Source organism: Pipistrellus kuhlii, unplaced genomic scaffold, assembly GCF_014108245.1.
Source record: "Pipistrellus kuhlii isolate mPipKuh1 unplaced genomic scaffold, mPipKuh1.p scaffold_m20_p_36, whole genome shotgun sequence".
In the NCBI taxonomy this organism is placed as follows: domain Eukaryota; kingdom Metazoa; phylum Chordata; class Mammalia; order Chiroptera; family Vespertilionidae; genus Pipistrellus; species Pipistrellus kuhlii.
The window spans coordinates 2,911,507-2,936,027 of record NW_023425536.1 but is presented as its reverse complement, the minus strand read 5'-3'; positions in this window follow the sequence as shown (position 1 = coordinate 2,936,027).

Genomic DNA, 24,521 nt, shown 5'->3' with positions numbered 1-24,521 from the left:
CACTCCGCTGCGTTTCCATCACAATGACAGTTTATGACTGTTCAGTAAACCATTCGGCCTGCGATTTAGGCTGGATTTTAGATTTTGGCCCCTTCTCTGATTGAGTTCGACACCCCTAGACTAGAGGAAGAATAGCCAGACTGTGATATGATCATAAAGGCATTCTATTCAGCAATTGAAAGGAAGGCACACACAAAAAGAAAAGGATACATTCAATGACCTAGAGGACCTGGGGGGAAATGTCTGTTTCAATCCCTTCTCCTTGAACCAATTTCTCACTTTCATGGGATGAAAGAAATTAGATAAGTAGGTTGCTTTGTATTTTATTATAAATGTTTGTAAAATTTTCTATCAAATATATTTGCTACAAAGTATTTTCCTGCCATATGGAGATATAAATGTAGATATGCAAACTCTGCTTGTTATTAAATAAAACAAAATAAATCCTTGGCAATCAGGAAGTGACATTTTAATCATTTTGTCTCTCAATGATAATTTGATTCCTTTATAAACAGTTTTCTTTTTTTTTTTTCTTTCTTCTTCTTTTTGTTCTAGGAAATTAGCTAGAGTTTTGGAGTAGTAATAAAATGCATTTTTTTTCTTTAACATAAAGGAAATAAGCACAAAGTTAGTGTTTTCTGGAAGAATGCTTAATTTTTTTAATAAGCAGTTTACTAATATTAAGCAGGAGATGCTTGTAGTTGAGCCGACCTTCATTGGTCCCTGTTTGATCCCATGAAGTGTCCCTGGGAAGTCTCTGTGAGAGGGACACACACACAGGAGATAATGCCCCAGAAATTCAACAGATTTTCTTTTTAATATGCATTCCTGTCTTTTTTCTCAAATACCAAAGCTGAGGTCTCTTCTGAGATGGAATATGCAAACGTATAGGGTTCCCTTCCACCTTCCAGAGTGTCATATTATACCATGTTATGCCATAGTTTCCATATTATAGTTTGCAATATGAACCTAGAGATAAGAAGCGCCAAGAAAACAGGGCAGGCCTGGCTTTCTCTGTAAGTAAGAGCTTGCCTGAGACCATTATTACTCTAGCAGCCTGAAGAAGAGGAGAGTATTACTCTGATTTTTTATTTTATCCTCCACCTCTAATTATACACACCCATGTTGACCATGCTGGTTCAATGAGTGCTGTCTGATTACAGTACCTAATGGGATGCCAATATTTATACAGCACAAATCCAATTTTACACAGGGGAAGCTAAACCCATTTCCACAGAGAAGCCACACAAACAAAAATCCTGATAACCCTTTTCATTTTAAACTTACGTTTTAAAGTGCTACAAAACATAATGAATATGTCAAAGACATGAGTTTTAAAATGTCTTCTCTCCGATTTCAAGGACTCTTTCATAAACATCTTTAGATGATTTCATAATCCTTAAGTGGACACGTAAACTAGAATCTTACATTTATCAACATATTCACTCAGGAAGTTTGCCAATTACTAGTATTGTTTGTGACTAGAGTAGCTATCATAGGTCATTGTGTTATCTTTTGTTAAATGGAGAAACACATTTCATAGAATGCTTGAATGTTGTAGAGAAAAGTAGAATAAATTACCTTTATAAATGTTCGAGTTCCCTAATGTTTCCTCTAAGATTGTTCAAAATCCTTTTTGTTTATGGATTTAATTTCTGTTTAGTATAAGCTCAAATACTATTATTGCCTTCTAGGTGTTATCATTTGTATTTAATGATGGCAGCATAATCAAGATTTTAAATTAGCTGCAAAATCAACACTCTTGCTTATTTCTGTAAAGGGTAGGAGCACTGCTAATTTTCTGAAGAGTTTGAGCAAGATATAAATATATAACAAAATCATTTCCAGGAGTCTTATTTTATAAGGGAGAAAATAATGACAACACTGGTAATGCATTTGATGAGAGAAAAAATTGTAAATATTGGAGCAACAGCATTATTTCACTGTGTGTGTGTGTGTGTGTGTGTGTGTGTGTGTGTGTGTGTAAGTAAACAGATGTTGCAACCCTGTGATGATCACTCACCTATCTGTTCCTTCAAAAAGCACATTTGCAATATCCTTGTTCTTATGTGAATAGCTTCAGGGGAAAAGATCAAATGGAACCAAAAGAAAAATCATTCTGAAATTTCTATCTATTCCTGATCCATCTTGATCTCAGCTACCCAGCAGCACTTTTCCCGTAAACCTGATTATCAGAAGAGAAACACTTCTTGCCAGACTGCAAAGAAAAGCTTTCTAAGCCCTGACTCCTGTTTCCAGTAAGTCAGAGAGCCGGCATGATATATTTGTTTGATTTAGGATAGAGTTATGTTTTTTGTGGTGTTTGTTCATATTATGTTTATTTTTTGGAAAACAGAAATTCTTAAAGCTGTGTAACTCGGAATGGTTTTAGATAAGCTCCATGGAGGCTTTTATTTCAAAGAGCTTAACATTGGGGCAAACAAAAGACAGTCTTCATCTAGAATCAGTCCACGATGCTTTTCCAGCAGCACGGAATAACTTGTGGGAACTCCTGTGCCCTCTCTGAGCCACTCTCCCTGGTACAAACCAAGCGTATTTGCAGAACAGCTGACCTTTCAGGCTGCAGTCTACTGCCTGGGCGCAGACAGAACCACCAGCAAACAGCTCTTCCCCTGCCCAGTGAAGCCGGAGAGGGCAGCCTTGCAGGTGGGCCTCTCAGAACAAAAGCCAGTCTTGTGACCCAAGTGGCTACAAAGCCCATCACCAGTTTTCAACCTCCATTACAGGATCCCCAGCACAAAACAGTTGCTCTAAGTACAAAAACAATCGCTAATTTACCACGGGTTTAGTTGAGACAGCACTGATATCCTGCCAGTGTATGATGTGGGCCCTTGAACTAGACACTGGGACCTCAGTTTATTGTTCATAACAATAAGGGGTGCAGTTCAAATCTGCTGCTAAAATCCGCCCCCCCCCACACACACATTATAAGCATGTTTATTTTCCCAGCCAACTTCACAGAAGATGTAAATAGATGGTGGTACAATGTCACACCTATGTGATGGTCACATAGGTCAAGATGAATAGAGCTTTTGGACTTTTCACCAAGGGAAAATGGTGCTTTTTTAAGGTATGTGGTTTTTAAGCCACATAATGGATTGATGTTCTCAAATAGGTGCTCTCTGTGCCTTTGGAAACCCACAGATGCATGTATATCTGAGAGGATCGCATCAGCCCAACACCACCCACCCATGTGCTGTTTTCCATTTTTAGAAATAAAGTGTCTGTCTGGGACCTATGTTTTCTCATCCCCTCAGTGGGTCATTTGCAGCATTCCTGGAAATATCGTTTAACTTGGTAGCTTTTCATGGAATTCAGAAGGATGGCATCTGATTAAGTTCGTGTACCAGCTCTATAAAAGGAATACCTGGGTCTCTAGCAGCCTCCTCTTGCTCAGGCACAATCCCAGCTGGTTCTTACAGGCCAAAGTTAGGGAGACTTTTCTTTTTAGCTCTAGAACACTGGGCTGGGGGTCTGGTGTGGGGATGGGACCCCTAACTCCTCATGGGGGCTTCTGTAGTTAAAATAGTTCTCATTTAACACAGGCACACATAGATGTCAGGGCAGCCCTTTCCTGCACCTCCACCCCTCCTACCAATCTCGGCATGCTCTTTTCTTTACTTCTCTAGTTGTAGGATTTCCTTATAGCCAGGTTTCAGGTGGTTCTGAATGATGGTTGTTCTATATTTTAGTTGTAATTTTCACATGGCTGTGGGTGACGGAGAGTATTGGCATTTATCTATGCCACCAACTACAACATATTTGTTCATGTTTGAAAAATACTTTCCCTGCCCAACCATTTCTAAAGTCAACTGAGATAAACATGAGTCTATCTATATATATATATAAAATGCTAATATGCAAAGTGTCCCCTCAGGAGTTCAACTGGGAGACCAGGAGTTTGATTGCTTGCTATGACATGTATTGACCACTAGAGGGTTGCATGGAACAAAGGAGGGCCCCAGCCCGCAGCCAGGGAAGGAAGGCCACAGCTGACAGCCGGAAGGCCCTAATCATCCCTGATCCCCAGCCAGGCCTAGGAACCCTATCCATGCATGCATGAGTTCCGTGAACTGGGCCTCTAGTTAATAATAAAATGACGGCCTGTGATTATGACCTATGTGTTAATCATACATTGGCTACACTTTGAGCTTTTCTAAAACAAACTTTATCACAATCATAAAATTGTACACCTGGAAGCTCTCAAATACTCAAGAGGGATGTTTGAATAAGGTGCCTGAGTATTGTCTGATAAAATCAATATGTATTTATATTGTCCCATCTTTCAATTTAAGGTAACCTACATCAAAATATCCATTACATTAACATAGAAACTGAATTCTTATGTTAGTCTCACTATCATTAGATGTGTTGCTTTAGGGTAGCTTCTAAATAGTGTATGTCTATATTCTATAATTTTAAGAAGAAATTATTATCTTCACAGTGTTAATGGTAGAAAAAATTACTTGAAAATGTATAGTGCTTAGCAAATTATGTGCTACTCCAGAGGTATTTAGTGATGACTGGTGATGATAATAAAACCACTATTTCATCAGAAGATGTACATTTTTTACAAGTATAATCTAAAATGAATGAGGTCTTTCTGTTTAGTTCTATCCAACAGTCTGGTTTATCAAACAAGACATCTATGAAGAAAAAGAGCAAAATACTATTTGGAATGAGATTATCTAGACTTTAGTCCTGGCTTTCCTGTGACCTTGGGAAGGTCTTTTACTGATTATGAACCTACATGCAAAAGAATTCTGGTCTTAGCTACCTTCCTGACCCCTCTCTCTTCATTCTCCATGTCCTCACTATCCTTTAGCTGACTTTTATTTAACAGCTTTTTAAGGAATAATTGATATACAAAAACTACATACAGTTCATAGTGGTTGAATTTTGTCTGTGCTAAAACCTACCTAATACCTTACTCCTTAGGGCATTTACTTGGAAAAATCCTCTCAACATCTATTCACCCATATCTTCTGGCCGATTTCATCTATTCATTCAATTTCTAATATTAAAAGTTCTAATGGGAGGTCTTCACTAGTTAACCTATATAAACCCAACTCAGCACCCAATCTTATTAGCTTCTTAACAATTGTCATTATCTGAAATTATTTTATGTGCCACTTTGTTCACATATTATTGTTTGTTTATACCTGATAGAATGACATCTACATGAAAACACAGACCTTGTTCCTCTTTTTAATGTATTATATCCTGGCACAAAGTAGATTCTGACTAAATATAGGTTAAATGGAAGAAAGAAAAATTACTATATTCTGAAGCAGATACTTGAGGACAAATACAATTACAGAGGAGAAGGCATCTCCTGATCTGTAACGTACATTACAAATTACTACTATTAGGTAGACCTTAATGCTTTCATGTTACATGTCCAATTTATAGACTTATTGCATAAGAGAACCAGAATATGAAAGCAGGAAGTCTGACTCAGGGCCAATAATTATAGTCATGTTGCTTCAGTTTATGTGCAAACAACAGAAACTAGGCAATTTAATGATGGCCAGATTCTTTAAACAAAGTAATTATTTATTTCTTAGCTCAATTTGGTACATGAAAAAGATTTGAGGCTATCAAAATTTCTAGTGGATAGAATTCAATATGAGCTTCAAAACCATAATTTATTTTAAGAATTTGGTATAGAATATTTAACTTTTGTTAATATCTAAGCCCTCTTTGATTGCCAAAGCCTGGTTGTTATCATCACATTGAACTATTCTTTACTTTTTTATCTTCCTAAGGCTGTGCCAAGTAAAGACTTACTGGTGAAAAAGTGAGAAGACAACCTATAATTTCTCAACCAGCTTTTCTATAACTTCCAGAAAGAAATGTGGCATATTTTGATTTCTGTGTTAGAGCATATTTGCCTGGAGTGAACTCTTTTGGGATTTCATTCACAGCTGCTGGAAAGAAGATGACTTAAGAGAAACCATATGTGCTTATTTTAAAACTTTTAGGCACTTGACAAAATGTGAGGTTTTTTAATCATAAAATATTCCTTATATAACTGTCTTAGATGTGTGTCAGTGTCAAGTCTTTTAATGATATAATCAGGAAGTTAAGTGAATATGATTTTTCTCTATTCCCCTGTGAGTGTTATTTTATGTTCATTTAATTGTCCATATAATTTTTGCATAATGATGAGTAAATTTTCCTTTAGACCTACAGCAAACCTATGTATACAGCATATATTTTGTTCATCAGTTTCTTTACAGTTTCCCAGGGAGCTACAACTCTGATATATTAATATTCATTCTAGATCAGGGGAGGAGAAGGTCCAGCCTTCAGGCTGAATAAGGCCCACAAAACCATTTGGTCTGGCCCTGCCATGGCATTGAGGGTGAGTTAATTAAATACTTTTCACTAAGTATAGCAGGCTAATTTTTAAATTGATAGTTTTGCATGGTCCACAAATGATGCTATAAATATCCAAATGGCCCTTGGCAGAAAAAAAGGTTCTCCACACTTGCTTTTAGAATAATGGGAATCTATTGGGGGATGAAATGTTAAGAAATTCAAAAGTTCACTTTTAGTCAAATGTGGCAAATAATCAAGCAATTAAAAACTGCATAGTAAGAGAATCCTGACAAATATGTTTGAAAAGTGATAGATTTAAATCTGATGCACCAACCTTGCTCATATCTTAAGAGGAGTACTGATAGAGTAGTAAAATAAGAATGCTGAGTAGGCTCAAATGCATATTATATGGCACTCAAGATAGAGGGCATTTAACCTATGAAAGAGGCGATTACAGAAAGACTTATTGCTCTCAACATTGGAAGCAATGTCATATTGAAGAGTCATGGGAAGCCATAATTCTGATAGCACCTTATTTGGTTCATTCTTTGCATAGTAAATGTTGTATTGGTAGGTAGTGAGTTTCCAATAACTGGAAATGTTAAAGCATGAATAGAAAACTGCTTACTAGCAATGTCATAGGTAGGAGTCAATTTGAGGAGGTTGACAAAATGAACTTTTAATGTCAAGTCCTAGATTTTTGTGGAATAATAACTAAGCAGGATCATAGCCCTGGATGTCAGAGACCTGAAATATAAAACTAGATCTCTCACAGACTTGAGGGTCATTGACCATGTCACTTAAGCACAGTTTTATTATCTTAATGTCTCCTTTAAATCCAGCCAACTACTCAGATGGTACTGCTCTTGGAAATTTTAACTTTTCCCTCAATTACCTGGGGCCAGCCAGGCCAGCAGTGTTCAGCAGGGTGGCCCAAAAACAGTGCCAGGGGCTGTGTGGGCCCCACTCCAATCTACATCTAGATTCTCTCTGAACTCTATCTCCATTCAAGAGGTTGACCAGTTGCCTCAATGAAGTCCATAATTGACTTACATATAGTTGTCTAAGGGTCCTCCTGTTTAAGTCCACCTGTAGCAAGTTGATTACTTCTACTGAACAGCATGATATTTATTTCAATGGATTTTATGAGCTGGGCTTTCTGAATGATGCTTTCTGATTCTAATTGTTTTATAAAGAGAAGGATGATCTCAGGTTCTGAATAACCAATGATCCACTGACAAATGCTGGACTTATCCGTGTGTGGATTCATGTCTAAGGTCTCATTCATCTATGTTTCAACTTTGATGCAGACTCTAGTGTACAACTGAGAACTGCAGGACTAGCAGGAGGTCCTTACCCTGTGTACCCCCTGCCGCTGGTACTCATGGGTCACCCAACCACCTCTCCTGTCTCTGTGCCAAGTTCTCTGGTAGTGGCAGAGCCTATTTCTTCCAAAGACTTCATGACTTTTGCTCTGCAGACAAGAAAACCTTTCAGTTAATGCCTTTGCTTGTTGTCAGTCAGTGATGTTGAGCTCTCCCAGGTCAGTCTTAAATCATGCTGGATAAATGAAACCATTTATTCTTACCATGGGCCCTTTGTCTATCTTTCCACTGTTGGTTATATGTAGAAAGCAGGGGTATGGTCAAAATTGAAATAAATTGCCTTCTAAGAGAATATTGGTCAAGACTTAAAGAGTTCAAGAGAATGAATTATTAGAAGATATGTTACTCTATTTATACTATATAAAATTCTGAAAGGTAAATTTAACATGACCATAAAATAAATTATTATTTAAATAATTTCTATTTAATGTAAGTGACACTTAAGGTTTGTGGTTAATGTCAACAATGCAGAGTAATAATTCTGGGAAAGTCAATGGAAGTCAGTATTCATGGTTAGCATAGCAGATAATGCTGCATTATGAGATATTATGTAATTAGCATTAAATAAATGGTATTGGAGAACTACAGCAATAAAAGAGTTCCTACTATTTCAATAAATACCAGTTCTATAAAAGCATGAGATTTTGAATAATAACTATTGCTACATTTTTCTTAAGTTGGGAGGTGTGAAATTAGACAAGAACAGCATGTCAGAACATAGAAGATAAAAGAGAGATATTATGACTGGAGGAGAAAGAAGAGGGGCTTGAGCACTATGTAGAATCTTCTTGTCTACTGAATGGAAAATAATCCTCCTGTTCCAATAAAGAGGTAATATGCAAATTGACCACTCCAACACACAAGATGTGGTAAAGGATGGCAGCCCCCATATGGACAGAAGATGGCTGCCACAAGATGGCCTGCAGAGGAGAGCAGTTGGGGAGACCAGGCCAGCAGGGGAGGGTATTTAGGGGCAATTGAGCTGGCAGGGAGCAATTAGGCATCAATCAGGTTGGCAGGGGCGTGGTTAGGGGATGATTATCCTGTCAGGCAGAAGCAGGGATAGGCTTCAAGGGGTCCCAGATTGGAGAGGGTGCAGGCTGGGCTGAGGGACACACCCTGCCCTCTGAGCACAAATTAATGCATCAGGTCTCTAGTAAATATATAAGTAGCTCTTTTTTATTCAATGTTTTAGATTTTCATCATTAACTTACTACTTTTGGGCTCCATGAGTTTTCTAATAAATTTATAATCAAATTATTTAAATGGCACCCCACAAAAAAATAACTGCTGAATGTTCCATATATTATAGGGTGGTATTGCTCATCTATTTTAGAAATTGACTTGGATTCTATAAAAAGGTTATGATTTAATGTGAGAATTTATTATTTATTTCATAAATATATTTGTGCATCATCTTTAGCAAACAAATAATAATAATACAGTGGTGCCTCGCATAAAGAACGCCTCGCACAGCGAACGCTGCACACAACGAACTTCATTTCATGATTCATACAACGAACTTCGTTTCACACAACGAAGTCGCCCGAGCTTCCACGACTGCTTTGCCCGAGCTTCCACGACTGCTTCGCCCGAGCTTCCACGATCGCTGCCGATGTATTGCATCCTTCCGCGCAGGCACTGCAGGCAGTCGTTAGTCACTGCGCTTAACTTAAGCACGTATCGTGGCAATCGTTCTTCATTACGAATTAAATCACGCACGTATCACGGCAGTCGTCCTTTTAAGTTAAACTCAATATTTTTTTATATCATGGCTTCTAAAAAAAGCAGGAAGGTGATTTCTGTTGAAATGAAACAGGACAATGCTCAAAGGGAAGCGTCATCTGATAATGAGGAGCAACAGTCAAACAATCAACCAATCCCAACTGCTGACATCAAGAACATCCTGGTCAAATGGAAAGCAGTTCAGGAGTTTACCAATGCCCACTATCCGGATTCAGCTGAAGCAAACAGGATCAACGATCTTTACTCTGATACTCTTGTCCGTTATTTCCGGCAGATGTTGGAGAAAAGAGAAAAACAAACGACTTTGGACAGGTTTTTCATGAAACCATTGGCCAAAAAGCAGAAAATGGATGAAGATGTGCAAGATTCGGTAGACTCTACTTAGTCTGTCTTAAAATTAAAAAAATGTGTGTTTTTTTTTTTAAAAAATTATGTTTTTAGATGTATCTAAATAAAAATAATAACAAAAAATTTATCTTTTTTTATGTCATCTTAGCATATTTTATGCTACAGAACGAATTATTTTTTTTAACATGTATTGTTATGGGAAAACGAGTTTCACATAATGAACTTTTCGCATAACAAACTTGCTCCTGGAACGAATTAAGTTCGTTGTGTGAGGCACCACTGTAAAGTGTTGTGTAAAGGTCAAGATAAAAAGATCTGGATCAGATTTTAGTGCTAGTAAAAATAATAGTTGGATTTTTGTTGAGTCTATTAGTTAATTATACATTTCACTAACAAATAAGTTCTGTAAAGAATTTCTGTATACATGCAAGATCAGAGAAAAATGATGGCACGAGTTGATATGATTTCTAAGGGTTTTATTAGTTTCCTGTGGTTTGAGAATTGGCCTGTGGTTTAAGTTTAAGTTTGAGAGATGAATTATTAAGTTATTCTTGGAGCTCTGGCTTTCTTAATAAAAGTAGATTATATAATAGAACTATATTAGCTTTTTCTGTGAGAAATGAGCTCATGAAATAAATTACTTATAAGACATTAATAGTTTTGTCATCATTGAGCAGGAGCACTAAAGGTGTTTGACTTTACCCATTTTTGAATTGCCAATTTTTCTAGAATGAACATGAATTATAACCAGGAAATATAAAAATAATTTTTAAAAAAACATGCCAGTCAGATGAAAGCTGTGATTATATGTAAGGAAACAGATGTTTTTCAGAAACAAAAGGATAGGATTTTTTAAGGTTCTGTCAGGTGGAGCACAATGATTTTTTATGCAAGTGGATTATTTTTTGAAGTAAATTCTTCCATGTAGCTATTTTCCAAAGACCTGCTGTTGTAGTAATATATAGAAATCTTTAAAGATGCTTTAAAAATGTCTAAAACTGTTTAAAAAAAAAAGGTTTGAGTTAACTTTCTTGAAACTTAAAGTGTGATATTAAGGACACATTCTCACTGCCCTGAATGTGTGTACCCCATAGATAAGGATTTGAACTTCAGTTACTGACTCAGAGTGACTTGCTAAGACAACCATTTGTATGAGTGATGTACTCTCTCTAGATAACCACATGTAGCCCCTCACCCTGTTTGAGATTAACATGTGTGCATTGATGTCACTCATTGATAGCCACCTGAACTGCGGGGATGAAACAGGCTTTAAAAATAGGTCCTGGCCAGCTAACGGTGCTCGCCTGTCAAGACAGACACAAAGACTCATCCTTTTGCCAGTCCAGCATGCAATGCCGCTCCACACTTCTCTCCCTGCCAGACTCCAGAAGAACGGCTAGTACCTCCCACTCAATGGAGACAAGATGGAGCTCTTGGGTGAAGAATGTCAGCCCCCAGCCCAGCCCAACTGTAGGACCCCAGAGGAAAGCACCAGTGGGATCTCGTTAAGCCTGTACCTGCAGCTTCAGGAACTTGTATGAGTAGTAAAGTGCTGTATGATTTGCAACTGTATATTTTCATGTGGTATAATTCCTCTGGTAGTTAGTTGAATCATTTTGCATACGCTTAAAATTGAAATTAAAGTTTCTGGTCTTTTCGGTCCTAAGCCTGCCCTTGGTTCTGTTTATGTAGAGTAGCCTCTTTTTAAGCAACTACTTGAATGTCCCAACACCTGTGTGGTTAAAGTTTATCAAAAGGGACACCTTACTAAACACCCCAGATCCTTTCCTGGGATCTACTTGGGACACCTGCTGACCTAGTGTCTAAGCCACCAATAGAGGGGGAAGGAGTGAGTGATTAATGTAAGGTGCCAGATTTAGGGGAAAAAAGAAAAAGAAAAGAAAAAGAAAAAGAAAAAGAAAAGGAACATGCCATTACATTTAAATTTCAGTAAACAACAAATGCATTTTCTTAGTGTAAGTATGCCTCTTTTAGTGTCACTATGTGTCACACAATATTTAGGACATACTTAAACTAAAATAGTATTCATCCTTTATAAGAAATAAAAATTTCACAGGGCATTTTGTATTTTATCTGGCAAGTGCACCCAAGGGCTTAGCCATTGGGAAACTCATATCTCCTATCTTTCCCAAGGCGATGAAGCTATCTCCCAGGGTTGAGCTGATCTCTCTGTAATGACAAAAGAGGAAACAGAGAGAACCACCAAAGCCATCTAGATCTTTCTCTTTACTTAAGGAGTAATGAGGCTAAAAGAAAAGCAAAACAAGCCAAACACACCACAAAAGCTCAGCCTCTGGAGCAGCAGCTTAAAATACAGAAGAAATAATGGAACCAGGAGGCACTTTAAATGTAGTATCAGCAAGGCTAGCAACCTCTCAGACTGGTCTTTTAAATAATGTTTTCATGGTGAGCATAAATTCATTCCACCTAAAATGTTGCAGGCACAAGAGGGGTAGTTTTTCACACTTACAGACCTCAGAAAACTACATTGATGTGGGAAGTCAGGGTGGGAAAGCACATTAGAGAAAGGGGCTGAAAGCCATCAACTTTGGGACCTCAAATGAGAAGGATGTGAGTCCGGAGTGCATCAGGGACCAGGAGCACGAAGTGTTATCTGCAAGTTAAGTCTACACTTACATTGAATAGTGTTCCACAGTGTTTTTAAAGGGACCTTGTCCAATATTCTGAGGTGAGGATAGTTTTCATATAGTTGAAAATTTGAACAGTTAAATATTCCAGATTAGTGATTATTTGTGAGGGGGAACTAATAGTATAACTATGGCCGAAAAAGAGACCACTTGCTAACCTGGCTAGCTCAGGGATGGTCTACATGGCAGTTTTGCAAACTCAAGTAACCATGAAGGATGGTCTGAAATTAAAATTTGAATGAAAAGCAATTTATAGTGGGAAATCATGTCCAAGAACAGTATTTTTCTAACAAAGGACAACTTTACTGAGCCTATTGGCTTTTTGCATCTAAGAAAACATATCTGAAATGTCAGGTTAAATTGTAACTTCCCTTTTCTGGACCCCTCGGGGCACAACCAAATGCACCTGGGCTCCAAGATGGAGACCATAAATTCCTTCATTGCTATTGTTATGTTAATTGTTGATTGCTGACTATCCTGCACCCTCCTAAGTAGAAGAAGCATGTGTCTATCATTTTACTTTTTATTCACTCCCAGAGATTTCCTCACTTTGCTTTCTCCCACCTCCCAAATCTATCACTAATGGACTTCATGGAACCCACTTATGTCTCCTCCTTTGATTGTAATGTATAAAACAAGGTGAAGAACTGTCATTCTCTGAGCATTATCCCAATTTGTTGAGATTCTGCTTCCAGGCAATTGTCAACAGTTTGGCCCAAATATACTCACAAAGATTCTTTACAGGTTTGAATGTTTTTATGTTAACATTAGAGGCCCAGTGCATGAAATCATTTGAATCTAGTCCGGTGTGCCTCGGGACCCAGCATCAAGTTCCACCAGCACTGCCAAACACAGTGTCAAGTCCTGCTGGTGCCATGGAACCCATCAATGCACCTCCTGGTGACCAGTCTTTGGTTGTTATGGCATTACTGCCACTGGGTTTTTATTACATAGATAACCATAATTTATTTCAGTTATACAATAAAGGTGTGTGTCCTACATTATTTCAAAGCTATAGTCAGCTCTCTTGTTTTCTTAGAGTACTATAAATGTAGCATCAGCAAGCTTAGCAACCACCTATATCATAAAAGGCGTGTGGTCATGATGCCATAACAGCGTCATGACCAAAGAGCAGCGGCTTTATCTGTGGGTGGGGCAGGGTGTGAGCTTCTAGCAGCAGAGAGCTACTGATGACGAAGTGCTGCAAGTAGCAGAGGACAGGGCAGCAAGCTACAAGTGGCGATGGGCAGGGGGGCCAGCAGAGGCAAGCAGAAGCGAGCTGGGCCTCTATTAGGTAAATAAATCCTATGTTTTCACTCCTTATCTAGCTTTTCTTTATAGCTTAGAGCAAGCAGCTTGCCCTTAGGAGAAGGGCTACTTGGCACTAGCCATGAAGATACTCAGGTTCTGCTGCAAATGTGCAAATTCCTGTTTGAAGAGAGAGCTAGCACCCAAACCAGGAGAGGAAACAAGAGAATCAGTTCCCCTTCATATCCCTCTCCCTTCACTCCTGGGAGAGATAGCACATCCACAGCCCCTTCTCCTGATCTCTTTGTTCTACTTTGCCTCTCCATCCTTATAAAACTCGGCTTGCGCTGAGGTTTTTGAGGCCTACAAAAAGTCCCCCATTTTCTTGAGATGCTGTCACTTGACTAAACCTCCTTCTTTCTCAAGAGTGTCTGTCTTGGGAGTTTGGGTTTCTTGGCCACAGGTAGTTCAGACCTAGGTGTGGGTCATTTTCATGACTTCAATAGCATATCATTTGAAGGTTAATTTGTTGAATTAAAAAAAATGCATTATGAAAAGTTGGAAAGTAATTCCCATTCTACATTTCATCATTAATGTTTTCCATTTGGATGGGGGGAAATTTATGTTGAGGATCCCTATTATTTTATCATATATTTTAATTATGTATGCATTAATAGAACACCTTAGTGAGAACTATTTTATGTAAAATTTCTCTCTCATCCTTACGAGAGAAAGATGGAAAGGAGAAGACCCAGAAGAGATGGCTTTGTGAAGATAAAGGCAGACATTGGAGAGACATGGACTCAAGCAAAAGCACCTTGGGATCCACCAGAAGCTGAAAGAGGCAAGGAACAGAATCTTGCCCTAGCTGGTTTGGCTTGGTGGATAGAGCATCGGATTGTGGACTGAAGGGTCCTGGGTTCCATTCTGGTTAAGGACACATGCCCAAGTTGAGGGCTTAATCCCCAGTAGGTGATGTGCAGAAGGTGGCAGGTTAATGATTCTCTCTCATCACTGATATTTCTATCTCTCTCCCTCTCTGAAATCAATACTTTTTTTTTTTTAAAGGAACATAATCTCCTTTTAAAGCTCCATGAGAGAGTACAGAGCTACCAATATCTTGATTTGGACTCATTGAAATAATGAATTTTTGGCCTCCAGAACTGTGAGAAACTAAACTTCTATTGTTTTAAACCACCAAGCTTATGAAAATATGTTAAAGTAGCCACAGGAAATGAATATAGGAACCTAATATCTTCTTGACCTGAATATGTGGTAGGTGTTTTTGTTATCTTATCCTACTTATTCATCAGGATTTTCTATAGTTTGAGAAAAATTATTTTATCTTAATTTTATAGATGAGGAAAATGAAGCTGATGTTACTTTCCCAAGGTCCCCCAAAGGAGCAGCAGGGTCAAGATGCAAGGCTTTGTCTACCTGACCCCACAATCTGTGGTGCTTTACCTGCGCAAATTTTCTCACATATATATTATTCCCTAAACACCACCTCAAACACTAAGAAAGCCTGTTATCCCGATAGTGATACATTTTCATTTATGTTACCTAAGAAACATACTAAATCAAGTGAAAGTGTCAAGCAACTTGCACACTTTAAATAAAATGACCACATTGCCCTGGCCATTGGCCTATACACCAAAGGGTCATAGGTTCAAGTCCCACTCAAGGGCACATACCTGGATTGTGGGCTCTCTCTCTCTCTCTTTCTCTCTCTCTCTGAAGACCAATGGGGGGGAAAAATGCCCTGGGTAAGGATTAACAACAACAAAAAATGACCATGTTTATGCATTTATGGTTCAAATAATTTCCTGTTTGAAAAGGATAAAAAACTATACTAACTCCATCTTTTTCTCTATCTGCTTTGTATTTTACTTTGTGGTATGCTAACAAAAACACATTCTAGCCTGGATCTGATTTTGTTGTTATTGTTATTATTTTTTAATACAGAGAGATGAGTTGGGGTTTTTTGTTTGCTTGTTTATTAAAGTATGTTTATTTATTTCAGAGAGGAAGGGAGAGGGAGAGAGAGAGAGATAGAAACATCAGTGATGAGAGAGGATCATTGATTGGCTGCCTCCCACGTGCCCCATACTGGTGATTGAGCCCCCTACTGGGGCAGATGCCCTTGATTGGAATCAAACCCAGGACCCTTCAGTCTGCAGGCTGTTACTCTTTCCACTGAGGCAAACCAGCTAGGTCTGTTATTATTATCTTAAATTGGGTGTAGATGTTACCCAGGTTTTGGTAAATTATAAACTGATCCCACAAAATTCATTCTCCTTGCTCATTGGTCTACCTTTCGGCTTTTAGATTCAGTTCTGCTCTAGTTCTCAGATAAGTATGGATTCCCAGGAGGAAGTAGTATGGTTTGTTTGTTAGTTTTGTTCTTAATTTAAAGGGTAATCTCAGCCCAAGCAGGTAGAATTACAGTTTGCTGGGAGAGACTCAGTCCAGGTACCTGTAACGATGACTAGAGAGGGTCTTTCACTGTAGACATCATTAAAAAATGTTCATTAAAATGGAATAAGCCAGTTCAAATTGTAAAGAAGTGATTGTTCCATTATGTAAAATGTATGGCTTGTGTAGTTTCAGTCACATGGACGTACATGTATTCATGACCGCGCAGTGCTGTGTTATATGGGAAACGCTGCTGCCGCTCAGCCTGCTGGGTTAGGCCGTCCTCCTTGCCCTGGATGACGCTGGACTCCATTCTCCTTGTACTGCAGCCACTGAACTGACCCTGGTTTTCTGAGTCCGATCACTTGCCATTTTCTGTTGGGATGTTGTTTTCCCATTTCATGACCTGAACTGTGATTTCAATATAGTCAGTCCTTTGATGAGGGCTGCCTAAAGGTTCAAGTTCGTGTTGTGCCCGGCCTTTGGGATGGTTTAGCTGACTTCCTTCTGCCATGTGCAAAGCAGGTGCCTCCCCTGCTTGCTAAGTCAGGGATGGCTTTTGCCAGGCTGCTTGGCTCCGCAGCTCTCTCTCTATCTGGAGCACGCTGGCAGGGCTGCTCCATCAGCATCCTCTTTATGCGAGGGCAATAGCGATTGTATGTAAGTCCTGGCAGAAAAAGTTACTTCTTAACTAAAAATGGATTCCATCCTGAAGACTGCGGTGATGCTTGCTGACAGCATCACTTTCCTGGCATTATCTTTTTACCGGTGAAATACAATTCATAAGCAGTAAAATGCACAGACTATGTTTTTTTCTTTTTCTTTTTATCCGGGTGACGCGTTAAGAAAATTGTACAGATTTCAGGTGCGCAATTCCACAACATGTCATCTGTCCACTGTACTGTGTTTACCCCCAAATCATGTCTCCTTGGATCCCCATTTATGCACCCCGTATCCTCCTCTCCTTCCCCTCACCCCACACCCGGGCAGTCCCCACACTGTTGCCCATGTCCATAAGGTTTTTCTCTCTCTTTTTTTCCTTTCTTGTTCAATCCTTCCACCCTCCTCAGCTTCCCAATCCACCCCCACCCCAGCAGCTGGCAGCCTGCTCTCTATGTCTGTCTCTATTCTGCTTGTTCAAATTGCACAAACTTTAAGTGCACAACTTGGCAAATGTTAGCATCAAGATAACTAATAGCCCTGGCTGATCTGACTCAGTAAGTTGAGTGTCATTTCTCGTTGCCAGTTCAATTCCTGGTCAGGTCACCTTCTTAGGTTTCAGGCTCAAACTCTGACAGGGGGCCTGCAGGAGGCAGCTGATCCCTGTTTCACTCTCACATTGAGAGTTTTTTTCTCTCTCTCCCCTTCTCCCTTCTTCTTTCCCTAAAAATCAGTACAATTTTTTTTTAAATATAAAGAATATTTTTATTATTCTTATAGGATGGCCCTTTTAAAATCTATCTTCCCCCTGTCCCTAGGGACTCTTGTTTCCTTTCTCTCTTGGAGTAGATGAGAGGCTTGGCAAGGTAAAAGCTGACGTGTCTGAGACTGGGTGGATTACAGGCATAACAAAAGGAGAGCGGGGACCTGAGGACATATGGCTTTTCTAGTACGTTGTATGCTTTGAGGTTTAAGACACACATGCACTTGCATCGTCGACACTGACCAGAGGTGTAGGCACATTTCAGGGAGCATTTGGGTCACTGAGGACTGAAGTGTAAGTCACAGAACCATGGAAATAAGAGCAATGAGAGTTGCTCTTGGGAGTTGGTCCAGAGCATCAGCACCGTATGCCTTTGAATGGCCCATGCAGCCTTAGGCAATGGACATCTTTGTGGGGACCATTCCTCAAGCTTACAAAAGTTATTAAGGATGGAGTCCTGCATGACTCTAAGGAAAGGCAAGCATTTCCTGCAAGGGCTGACTGGCCACATTTCTCATTAAACTTTCTGGATGAGGGCAGAGAAAAGGAAGTACTCAGAGGCAATTAAACTCAATTTGGAGCATATGGGCAGTATAGATGCTCCTAAGGGTTGAGAATCCAATTTATACAGTTCTACCTTCAATGGTACCTGACTCTATAACTTTGACCATACTCCTTTAAATTGACCATCCAACTCAAATTATATTACCTTATCCTCTTTATTTTTGTTCATGGAATTAATACTATGTGATGTAATAATGTGTTTATTGCTTTTAAAATTTAATAATTGTAAGCTTCAGGAAGGAAGAAACTTTGTCTTTCGTATTCACTGCTCTATCCCCAGTACTTACAATAAATAGTGCCTGACATCTAGTAGGTGCTCAATAAATATTTGTTGATTGAATGCACAGTATTCAGAAATTCCTATAGTAAACAGTAGGAGATAGTAAGCTTGTCAAAATATTTACTCTTGCTATATTGGCAAGATGAAGCTCTCTATGAAATGAAAAATGCTTCCTGAATTTGTTGAAAATAGTACTATATTATTATTTTGGGTTTGCTTTAATACTCTTTTAAATTTATACAAGTTATCCCAATTTGCTTTCCCTGTGTGAGTTATCTTTGTTCAGTAGATGATCACCCTGGAGTGTATCAGCAATTGGAAAGGACCATGATTTTATCAGCTAACCCCATTTAGTTTACAATCTCAGACTTACAATCTGAAGTGACCTTATGACCCTCTTTGCATATTGCTCATGTACCTTGCAATTTTTAATAAATCTGTATTTTTAAATATATTTTATTAAAATTTTACAGAGAGGAAGAGAGAGAGAGATATAGAGAGCTAGAAATGTCGATGTGAGAGAAACATTGACCAGCTCCTCCTGCACACCCCCTACTGGGGATGTGCCTTCAACCAATGTACATGCCCTTGACCGGAATCAAACCTGGGACCTTTCAATCTGCAGACCGATGCTCTACCACTGAGCCAAACCGGTTTCAGCTAATAAATCTGTATTTATATTCTCTATTCCTGATTTAATAAATTAATGGCAGGTCATTTTTATATGGTGAATATTTAGTACGTATTCTATACTTTCATTTTCTATTTGATATATTTACATTGATACCAGCATGACATTTTTAATGTATCTTGATATGCAGAATTCAGACAAAGGGGATTAAAACAACTTTATCTAGAGTAAGCCAAAAAAATTAATGAGGTAGCCCTAACCAGTTTTGCTCAGTGAGTAGAGCATCAGCCTGTGGACTGAAGGGTCCCAGGTTAGATTCTGGTCAAGGGCATGCACCTTGGTTGTGGGCACATCCCCAGTAGAGGGTGTGCAGGAGGCAGCTGATTGATGTTTTTCTCTCATCTATGTTTCTAACTCTCTGTCCCTCTCCCTTCCTCTCTGTAAAAATCAATAAAATATATTAAAAAAATAAATGAGGTAGGAGAAAATATTATGAGTTTTTAAGAGAGTCTGACCTGTCTGGATCCAAATTCTAAAATTCTTATCAGCAATGCATGCAGTCTAAGGAGGGGGGAAAAATCAGTGAGCTGCAATATAGGAATCTTTTTTTTTTTTTTTTTACCATGAAATCTAATCAGCTTATGTATCTTTCCAATAGAATAAATTCTCCTTTTTACTTATCTAGTAGTACTTAGTAACAAATCTTCCAAATATCGATGTGTTAATCCAACTGCAATGATTTGATGCCATCCACAGCTTCTTGAGTTCAGGAATTTGAAAGTGACTTGCCTGGGAGTTGTGGCTCAGGGTCTCTCCTGAGGTGGCGGCCAGATATTGGCTGGGTTGCGGCCACTGGAAACTTCCATTACAGCTGAGGGATGCACTTAGATTATGCTGTTGCAAAGCTGGAATATCGGTGCTGGGTATTATCAAGAGGCTTCAGGTCCTTTTCATATGGGCCTCTCTGTAAGGCTGCTTGAATGTTCTCACATTATGATGGGTTTCCCACGTTGAGCAAGCTAAAACACCGAAGTAGAAATTGCCACTGCCTCTTAGTGTCTAGTCTTGGGAAACACGCTTCCACCAAATGTGCTGGTCACATAGTGGGAAGGAACTAGATAAACATTTGAATACAAGGAGGCAATAATTATTGGGTGCATCTTTTGGGCTGACTTCCACAATTATCATACTACACTATCTCAAGGCAGAACTACATAAAGAGAGGAAGTAGAAACATATTTACCACATTATGACTGCCCACATTATTAGCTCTCTTAATATGTATTTTTTTCTAAACTGATAATGAAAATCTACAACATTCAGCCCTATAGGCCCTTAGGGAAAATTAAAATTATGTTCAGGAGAAATGAAAGAGGCTTAAGTAGAATAGACTGAAAGTATTTTTTTTTTAATTTTTTTCTTTTTCAAATATTAAGCTTGGTAAAATTATCCTGTTCTCGTTTAAATATTAGAAGTAAAAAAATTAACTGAATAAAAAATAATCATATTACATTTCCTTAGTCTATAATTTCATAGAGGAAAGGAGAGGGAGAGCAAAATATTATAGAAACATCAATGATGGCCACAATCGATTTGGCTCAGTGGATAGAGCATCAGCCTGTGAACTGAAGGGTCCTGGGTTCGATTCCTGTCAAGGACACGTACCTTGGTTGCGGGCACATCCCCAAAAGGAGGTGTGCAGGAGGCAGCTGATCAATGATTCTCTCTCATCGATGTTTCTAACTCTCTATCCCTCTCTCCTCCTCTCTGTAAAATATCAATAAAAAATATTTACAAGAAACATCAATGATGAAAGAGCATCTCATTGATTGCCTGTCTCTTGTATGCCTCACACTAGGGATGGAGCCATGCTCTCCTGGTTCATAGGACACACTCAACCACTGTGGCATGCTGGCTGGGCCATTTTGTTTGCTTCATATTCATCACTAAACACTGTCCATTTCTCTTTTCCTCTTTAAGAAAGGTCCTCAAGAGAATTCAGTATATTTGCTGAATCCAATTGCTCTTCTCCCATTCTTTAATGAACCAACTTCATTTTCATCCTCTGGTTCCACTGAAATAGCTCATGTAAAGACCAATAATAATTATTAAATCACTATGTCAAAAGGTCAGTTCTAAATTCTCTTCTTACATTACTTACTAGCATTTGGCACAAGCAATCACATTCTCCTCCTTAAAATATTTTCTCCATTTGGCTGCCAATCAAATAATATACTTTACTATTTCTCTCTGTCACAATGGCTGTGTGTCTTCAATTCATGTTGTTCCTTCTTCAGCCCATATCTAATCTTTTCAGGTCAACATACAACAGAAATAATTACAGAGTTGCAAGAGTTTATAGAAAAGATGAAAGATTTATAGACCTGAAGGAAAATCAGAGAGTACACTTAAAACATATATAAACTTATCAACCATTGTCATTACAACACATCTGATTTGAAAAGAAAAAAAAAAGAAAATAATTAAAATGAGTTTATAAAATTGAAGGCTATACAGAACATAAATCTGGAATGTTAGTATTAATTGATAGAATCATTTTAATTGGATAATTTAACATGCTCTCATTTTATGGCACACAATGAAAAGGACTATAACCCATATGGCGAATACAATTATAATGCTCATATATTCCAGATGTGTTTAAAACAAGCCCTGGCCGATTGTTATTCAGAAGGAGATCCAACCTCCCATACCAAGCTCTAAAATATCCTTCCGACACTGTGTGACTGTTCACATCACTTACAAGCGGTCTTACTCAGAGACTCAAGATTTTGTTGATTTGTGATTGTTTTTCTCTATTAGAAGAAAATAACAGGATTTCATTAACTCTAAGGAAAAGAGCAGTCATTTCAGCAGCCACTGGTCTATAAAGGTTTTCTAGTCTTCCTCAAACACTGGGTGTGGGTAGTGAGGTGCATAAAACCAGTAAAGAAAGAAATGAAGAGCACACCAGGATGAAGTACAATCTAGCATTTTAGATGAAAATACTGGACAGCTCCAGGTCAGAACAGACACATAAAACTACTACCAAAGTTTTCCATGCCAGTGGCTTTGGTTGCATGTAAGATGTGTGGTGATTTAAGTTTTAGGTTTCTTGGAAGTTCTGCTTGTCAACAAGTAGTATATACACTGAAATGTTTGGAATATATCTACCTATAAATGTCAGTTATTTTAATATACTTTAGAAAATGCCAGTGGTAAAGCATGTGGAAAGATGGAAAAAAAAATACAAGAATATTCCATGACTTTTCAATTTAGGGAAGGAGAGTGTAAAAGTAGAACCCTTGATTAAATCAAGATACAAGATTTTACAATGGTCAGACTGGTAAAGACTGGCCTTAGTAAGAGTGGTGGTGACTGCCAGCTAGTTATTTACTTTATAGCCCTGTGAGGTTTCATTGTTATTTTAAAGATGAACAAGTGCCAATAATACATTATTAGTTGAGAAAGCACAATAATAGTTCTTAGGAAAAACGCTTTAACATCTTGCAAGTAGCTATCCATTATTTTTATCAATGCAAGTATTTGCTTTATAATGATCTCTCTTGTCCCTAATTCATAATTCTGACCACTTTGTTTAAAGTAGGATTAGAATGATTATTAGGAAAATGTTCTTTCCTATTTGGAGTCAGTTGATTCACTGGACATTTTTTGTCTGCATGATAGTTTACTTGACTAGGTACACCTAGAAAATTATGAAAGGAAAAATGTAAACAAGAGGGATTCTTTTTATTTTTGTTGTTCAGACATGTGTAAACATGGAGGATAGTAGGGACATTCAAGCTACAAAAATCAAGCTGTTTATTTAAAACATGGACTCATAATAGTTATTGGCATGTGTTCCCATAGTGGAGACCAGAATCCTGCTTCTAAATTGAGCAAAGTATGGCTGAAAGTACCACTGAATAGTTTTTTTGGTAATAATTTAAATTGCTGATCTTAGTGATAATCACCTATTCAGATTTTCTTACCCATGAAAGAATGATATGGGGAATATTATCTTTCTATTGTAATATTTATTAAGAATCTTCACTATAGTAAATACAGGGAGCACAACCCATTGAAATATTTTTATGAGGGATGGTTAGTAAGCATATCCAATAATTTTAGTGATTAATTAAAGTCTAGAAAAATAGAAACTTAAAAAAAATTCTAAAAACAAATGGATAAAATAAGCTACTTAGCAAAAATTAATTTAATTAATTAGTATTTGAATGATTTATTAAGATCTTCATTAGTGGAAGACTTTTTCTAAGGCACACTAAGGCATAGTGTTATGGAAAAAAATGATATAAGACTTGTCTCCATAATCTTATTCTTTAATTAGTGCAATTTATGCTTTGACATACACTTTGGTAGTCAATGATACAATCGCTATTGCAATATTTAATGTAAATTTCATTATTCATGTTAGTTATAACAATTTATTAGGTCACCTATTGGGGATTAGTTGGGAGTACAACATTATATTACAAGTAAATTTAGTGAGTCCATGCCGCTGAATATAATTCAGTGCTACTAAAAGTGGAAAGAATTCTATTAATATGTAAAATGCAAAATAGAATCCCATAATCATTTTTTTATCTTTTTTAAAATAAAAAACAATAAATATTGAAATTAATATTATTTTTAATTATATACATATATATACACACAAATATATATATATATATATATATATATGTATATACATAAGAATAAGTTTTGTGTTAATGAATGTTTGATTAAGATAATTTGAACTAAAATATGGAACTTTAGATAGGTGAAATTTGACAGCAACTAGTTGTAATTGTGATATTCAGACTGTACCTGCTGGTAAGAGTGTTAAAAGTGATTTGAAAAACAGTTAAAATGCCAGTTTATTTCTTTATATATTAATTAAGTAATGATGTTTTAGTATACAGTTAATTAGAATTTTATTTGTTTTGGACTACCATACTTAAGGTAGAAAAGTAATTTTTAAAGTCAAAATGTTTTGAGAATTTTGACATGAAAAACCATGCATATATTATAGCTAATACTTTTACAAGAATGCTCAGTTTACAGCAGCTTTCTGGGGTGCACCTATAATAAGTGGTGCTTGATGTTAGGTTAACATTGATTTTAATAAAGCATCATAGTAAATAAAGCTACGGTCATTCCACTAAATATCACATTGAAGTTATTATATTAGACAAGTTAAAAGAATTAGAAGGACGGATTAAATGCTAGTGAGAGGTTTATTACTCATAGGAGTTTTAAGGAATTATGTTATATCCCTAATCTAAGGTCAAAATTATTTGTTTTGTTGTTAATCTGCCTAGTTTCACTCTAACAAGTCTATTGTTTGTTTTCATTTTCAGGCTAATTTTGTGACTCATAGTATAAGAAGAATAACTTTTATTTATTTTAATTGTGCTTTTATATTTATTTTAATTTTATTTCATTTCTTTACTTCATTTATAGG